This window comes from Convolutriloba macropyga, chromosome 4, assembly GCF_964194025.1.
Source record: "Convolutriloba macropyga chromosome 4, txConMacr16.3, whole genome shotgun sequence".
In the NCBI taxonomy this organism is placed as follows: domain Eukaryota; kingdom Metazoa; phylum Xenacoelomorpha; order Acoela; family Convolutidae; genus Convolutriloba; species Convolutriloba macropyga.
In genome coordinates this window covers 32,499,159-32,505,988 of record NC_134471.1, presented here as the reverse complement: position 1 = coordinate 32,505,988, position 6,830 = coordinate 32,499,159, and positions in this window count along the sequence as shown.

Here is a 6,830-nt window from a genome sequence, read left to right as displayed (position 1 = left end):
AGGTTGAGGTCCAGACCCCAAATTGCTTCTGATCAGATTTTCCAGACCAAAATTGTCTCTGATCAGACTTCCCAGACAGAAATTATCTCTGATCAGACTTTCCAGACCGAAATTATCTCTGATCAGACTTTCCAGACTCAAAGTGTTCTGATCAGACTTTCCAGACCGACGGAGTTCTGATCAGACCATCTCCAGACCATGGTCCAGACCCAAAATCAGACCATTGCCCAGACCTTAATCAGACTATGTTCAGACTCAAGTGCGCTCGAAGAGGTTATGATCAGACCCAGTTGCGCTCGAAGCATTTATGATCAGACCCAACTGCGCTTGAAGTCATTTATGATCAGACTCAAGTGCGCTCGAAATAGTCTGATCAGAGACAGATTTTAATTATGAACAAATCTCTTAATTAGCTATAATATATTCATTTCATGAAACCTGATGTTTGCAATATTTAATTCATGTAAGGAAAAACCAATTATAAAAGTATTGCTAAAGAATACGAAACCCAACTGTTGAGAACAAATTTTATTTACTATACCGTTCAGTGTATATTTCTGACTCAATGGATGAGTTTAGACAGCTTTCCATAAGAAACACCGTGGTCTCCAGTTAATCAAAATTTCCTCTGAAGGTGACCGGCATTTGCTATCGGCTGGACTCCTTTTTTTCTGATCAGAGCTATCGGACTTTAGATTAGTCTCTGATCAGAGCGCTGCTTTATTGTTGCCTCTTGGCAGAGCCAACATCTCTCAGTAGAGAAAAAGAAACAAAAAAATGAAAAAAAAAATAATGCGCTTGAAATGGTCCCTGATCAGACCCAATTGTGTTCGAAGACATTTCTGATCAGACCCAACTGCGCTCGAACCGTTTATGATCAGATTCAATTGCGCTCGAATGCGCTTCTGATCAGACCCAATTGCGCTCGAACTCTTTATGATCAGATCCAATTGCGCTCGAACTCTTTATGATCAGACCCAAGTGCGCTCGAAGAGGTTATGATCAGACTTTCCAGACCAAAATGACCTCTGATCAGACCATCTCCAGACCATGATCAGACCGTAGTGCGCTCGAAATTCGGAAAAGACCATGTAATTTCGGTCTGGGAACACACGGGTCTGCGCTCGACTGGGTCTGATCAGAAGTCAATTTGGGTCTGGACCTCAACCTGGGTATAACTGCCCTATGAAACCAAAGAATGTAATTAAAAATATGCGGACTCAATGTTTACCTAAAGTTTTTGGGGGAAGTGAGGAGCTGATGGCGGTAGCTGGTGTAAGGGTAAGTATCCCGGGAAGGGGCAGGTTTTCTATATGCGTTTGTGTGGGCGATTAGGTAATTTTTGATGGTAGAGGAGTTGAATAGGTGGAGTGGGAGGCCGGGAGTATGGGTAGCTTAAGTGGGAGGGGTAGAAATAGGAATTTAGGCGAGTGCTTTTAGATCGGTAGACGAGTTGGTATCCGTAATTCGAATTGGACTTTTGTTGAAAGAAAACTTATTCTGAAAATGACCTTTCAACCTTGGATATTAGCAGCAGATCTCCCTTACCTTATGTTAAGACAAATTTACTGTTTTAGTCCAAAATTAGGAACTAGGCTGCAGCTTTTAAAGATACAAGTTAATTTTCAATAACTAGGAACGACAAAATTTAAAGTTGAAGTCACCCGGGTCGAGGTGTCACCGCTAAAAGTCGCTAAAAGATGTAAGATTTGCGGTGAATTTGAGTAAAAGTGTAAGATTTGCGTTCAATGCGATGAACGCGGTGAAAAAAAACTTTTAAGCGGTGAAAAGTTTTTTTTCAGTGCTTAAGCGGTGAAAGAAAATTTTTCACCGCTACAAGCAGGATGCGGTGAATAAAAATTTTCACCGCTACCAGCAGAATGCGGTGAAAAAAATTTTTAACCGCTACCAGTAGAATGCGGTGAAAAAAAATTTTTCACCGCTAAAATCGCAAATCTTACAAATATTCACCGCGCTAATTTCAACGCTTATCTTATATTCACAGAAAATATCATTGAAGTAAGTGACAGATGGCGCAGTGGAATACCAAGTTGGTGACACGCATGAGGTTGAGGTTCGAACCCTTGTACGGAAGTTTCTTTTATGTTAGAATTCCGGTGAATGCGGTGAAAAAAAATTTTTCACCGCAAAATTCAACGCAATTCTTACAAAAATTCACCGCTTTCAGCGCATTCAACGCTAAAAGATGTGGGCGCTTTGCAGTGAAAAAAGTTTTTTTTTCACCGCTATTCACCGCTAATCTTACATTATTTTTTGACAAAACCTCGACCCGGGCAAGAACTTTATTGTTTCAGCTAAGAAAATACAACCGATAGATTGCAGGAAATAACCTGGTGAGTTTTCCGATATCTGAACACTAAGGTAATCCTGCCTGAGTTAGAAATCATGAGAAAAATTACCTCAAAATTGAAAATGATGGCCAGAAATATTAGAATTTTTTAACATCGCAAATTTTAACACAATATTTGAGGGATGTGGGGAAATGTGTAAGATAAATATCCAGGCAAGTGGTAACCGATGTCCAAAATAGTTACTGGCACGTATTGGAGGGATGGTAGGGTGATACGGTTTTATCAGGCAATTTTTATTGCTTAAAAGATAAGTTTTCAATATACCTTCGACAAGCCCTTTTTGTTTTCATATAACGAAGACTTCCTTAAAATTTCACATTAGAAAAAAACATACTGTCTCAGTCTAATGATGGAAAACAGTGATGTTTAACCAAACTAAAAGGCTTTGCAGTCATATTTTTTATAAGTCTTTATCAGTTTTTTTGTTTTTTTTGTTGTCATTTTCTGGGTTATACCTATGTCCTAACATGTGTTGCTACGCGTGAAAAGCACCGCTCCGACAAAGGCACCCTACCAAAGTTAAAAAGATGTAACTATAAATTAAGATTATGTATAGAAAAATCACATGAATTTTAGATTTGAAACAATAAAATAACATTACATTAGACCATTAAATTACATTAACCACTTGAATAGAACTCAATCCACGTGACTAAAAATTTAATGAATAAACAGCTGATATATGAGAGTTAAATGATCAGCTGTAAAAATTGCCTTCCAAAACCGTATCCCCTTACCATCCCTCGCAAATCTGCCACTAACTGTTTCGGACCTCCCTGATCATTTACCTGGATATTCATCTTACACCTTTCCCCGCATCCCTAAAGTTAAGTCTGCGATTTTGAAAATTTATAATTTTTCTGGCCATCAATTTTTAATTTTGAAGTATTATTCCTCATGATTTCTAACTAAGGTAGGATTGCTTTAGTGTTCATATATCGGACAACTCGCCAAGTTATTTACATTACATTAGACCTATAAATTACATTAACCACTTGAATAAATCAACTGCTTGAATTGGAACACATTTAAACGAAACTGTTTTTGAACAGTTTTAATTCCACGCTGTATTTCAAATTTGATTTTCCGATTTATCAAAAACACTCAAGCTGAATTCTCCTTCATTGTCAGCTTATTAGTAATCCACGTCCTGTAGAGGACTAGAAAGTGGGCGTATTCGTGGGGTCAGGCGGACTAACAATTGGCAGCTCGAAATTTGTCTCCTCAACTTGAGTTTGTTTGGCCTCTTCTGGGATCACTGTTTCTATTACAGGATTTATTGTCCTTTGTCGTTTGAGAGCAGGAGCTGTTTCTTGATCACGAACGGAACAGACCGAGCTCTCAAATCCACAGTAATCTGGAGCTTGTCTATTTCGTTTTCCAGTTGACGTGGAAGGCGTTGATGACGTGGACGACGTAGAAGTGTTTGGTGTCGCAGTAGCTTTGCGGCCTCTGGTTGCCAGTGATTGGGGATTGAACGATTTGCGGTTGCTCATTGCCCTAGAAATATTGCTCCTGGCAGATGACACCCTGATGTGTAATTGGCTTCTCTATGACGAATCTTTACATCCCCACGGTATTTATTCTTCAGTTCTTTGATGTGTGCTGCAATCTTTTTCTCTGTGGTTTTATCGTATGAGAGAGGTCGTCTTTTGCGCTCTGCTTTAGTCCTTAATTTGGTGATGTCACATATTCTTACTGTCACTTCAGGGTCTCCGCGTTCCCTAATTACTGTTGTTGTGGTTGAAGTTCGAATTACAGTGCTTCCAGGTACAAAAAATTCCCAAAGTCCTGGGAAGTCTCTTTTTGATCTTTTTCTGACCTTTCTAGCCAATTTTATTTCAAGGGAAGTTTCCGTGCGAAAAATCGGTTTTGTCAGCTTAGAGTGCAAAATAAAATCACAGACAAACTTGTTTCTGTCGCCATTGTATCGGCGACCCGCATCCACTTGAGCTCTAGTCATTGCATCTTCGATGAGAATGTCACTTCCTACCCGTCATTGTTCAGGTAGTCCTCAACGGGGACAGTATCAGCATCTAAATAGTGATTTAATATTTTTTTCGTATGTTAGATTAGATGATTTGGGAATTGTACTTATTTTACTAAGTGGTGTGCCTGGTTTTCTTCCAAATTGAGCTTTGAAAATTTTCACTTTTGTAGTCTTTTGTTTTTTGCAAATTAGTAATTGATATACCATTGACTTTATTGAATCATTAACTGTGAATTTGTTATTAAAGTTAGCTAGTTTCATGCAACTTGGTCGTCTTTTAATTGTTTGTAATAAACGTTTTACCAGTCCAATTGCTCGATGATCATTTGCAGGTGCAAGTATTTTTTATTAATATTATTTTGTTTACAAAATTTTTTAACTGTAATCCGTATTAAACATCTAGCGTGGTTCAATCTAATATTTTGTGGATTTCCGTCAATTTGGATATATTAATATGAAAATGTATCAACTTTGGTCCATTCGTTTTATCAAAAACTTCTACTGTGGGGCATTTTGAAAAACGATCAATACATGCGAAAAAAAATAAGTCTGGGTTTTTTCACTGGTTATTGGTTCATCAAAGTCAATTTGAATTTTTTTGTTAGGTACTGAAGAGTTTACGCGTGGTTTCCATTAAAAAGCTGGAAATGTTGGTTTAAGATTCTTACCAATCTCCGTACAAGGCTGAAACTTCGACAACTTGTTCAGAATTTCTCGGTGCATGTTTATCAGAACTTGTACTGACCAAGGGTTATCATCCCCCAGCTCCCGGGATGAGACGAATGAAGGGATTCCAAAGCGGCATCTTTGATTAGGTTTGGTAATGCAACCCTCTCCTCAACGCATATATAACCAGATCGGACGTGGAGGTCACGGCAGAACGAATGACGGTAGGGATTGACGTCCTTGCATCTTTGTTCACCGTTTTGCAGTACACAATCGGGGACCTCTTTAAGTACTGCTTCCTTGCTATTTAACACAGCCAGGAAGAATTTCGTTTCCTTGGAGAGCTCAAGATTTGTTGACGTGTGTCCTTTGTGGGAGGAACGTGTAGAGTTTCCTGCTGAATTAGGGTTTGATTGGAATATCACACGTCCGGCTGATGCAGGTGGAGTTTGAGGGGGGTGGGTATTTGAAACGCTCCTGATAAGATTATGTTTCAGTTGGATTTGTGCTGCGTTTGCAGTAGTAGAATGAAGCAAATGATTAGTTCGGGCGTTTAAGGCAAACAGCAACTTGGAGTGGCTTATTTCATCTGTACTTGAGACAAGTGTGTAATTTGTTTGATTTACTGCGTTAATGTGCTGTGAGTGACAGTTTGTGGGTCTGTAATTTTTATAAGATGCTGCAATCGAGTCAAGATTGCAGATAATTGTTGCAACGGCAAATTCCTCATCATATTTGTTTGTAATTTTTGCATTTCTCGCGCCTGGTATGTGTTCAATCTTAAAATCAAAAGGTAATAATTGATCTAACCAACGTGTAAGACTACTATTATGAGATTTGTTAAATCTATGTTCCTTCCTGATTGATAATAATGCTCTATGATCTTTTATAACCCTAAAGGATTTTCCAAATAAGTTTTATTTAAGATATTCCACAGACCGCACCACCTTTAGTAATTCTAATTCGTTTACATTATATCGTTGCTCAATTGATTTAAGGAATCGTGATACGAAAAAAATTGCATGCCAACCTGTTGGTGATCGCTGTTCTATTGCAGCCCATAATCCCGCTCTAGATGCATCACATCGTTGTGCGTTTCCAAATGTGGATTTTAGTTTGTATTTTCTGAAAAATTCGCCATTTTAGTTTTTATGTGTTGGAAGTGTCTTTCAAGTTCATTATTCCAGTCAAATATTGTGTTATTTTTAGGAAGTGGCCGAATTGTATGACATAATTGTGATAAATTAGGGATGAATCTCCCTAAAAAAGGAAAAAAAACACCAAAAATGAGCGCAGGTGTTTTCAATTTTTAGGTGCTGGAAGGTTTAAGATTGCTGAAGTTTTAGACCCTAGTGGTGCAAATTTAGATTGACTAAATTTATGTCTCAACCATTTTATTTTGTTTTCGCAAAATTTCATTTAGGAAGGTCAAATCGGAGATTGCCATCGGTACGTTCTTTTCAAACACTTATAAAATAACCATGAATGATCCTATTTAGAGCGTCGACTCACTAAAATAATGTCGTCTAGGAAACGATATGTGTTGTTAAGACCAAACAAATTGTAATCCATTACTTTTTGAAAAGCGGCCGACATGTCAGTTAGGCAATAAAATCCCGTAATGAAACGATATGTGGCAGTGCATTCACCATTTACAATTTCAATGTTGCAATAGAATAGAGGGAGGTTTACGAGTATAAATTTAATTGCCTGTAAGCGTACTTCAAATCCTTTGTTGTAAAATACGCCGTTTCATTCGATGCACTTTCAATAATATTTTGTTCTATCGTGTCTATTAAGTC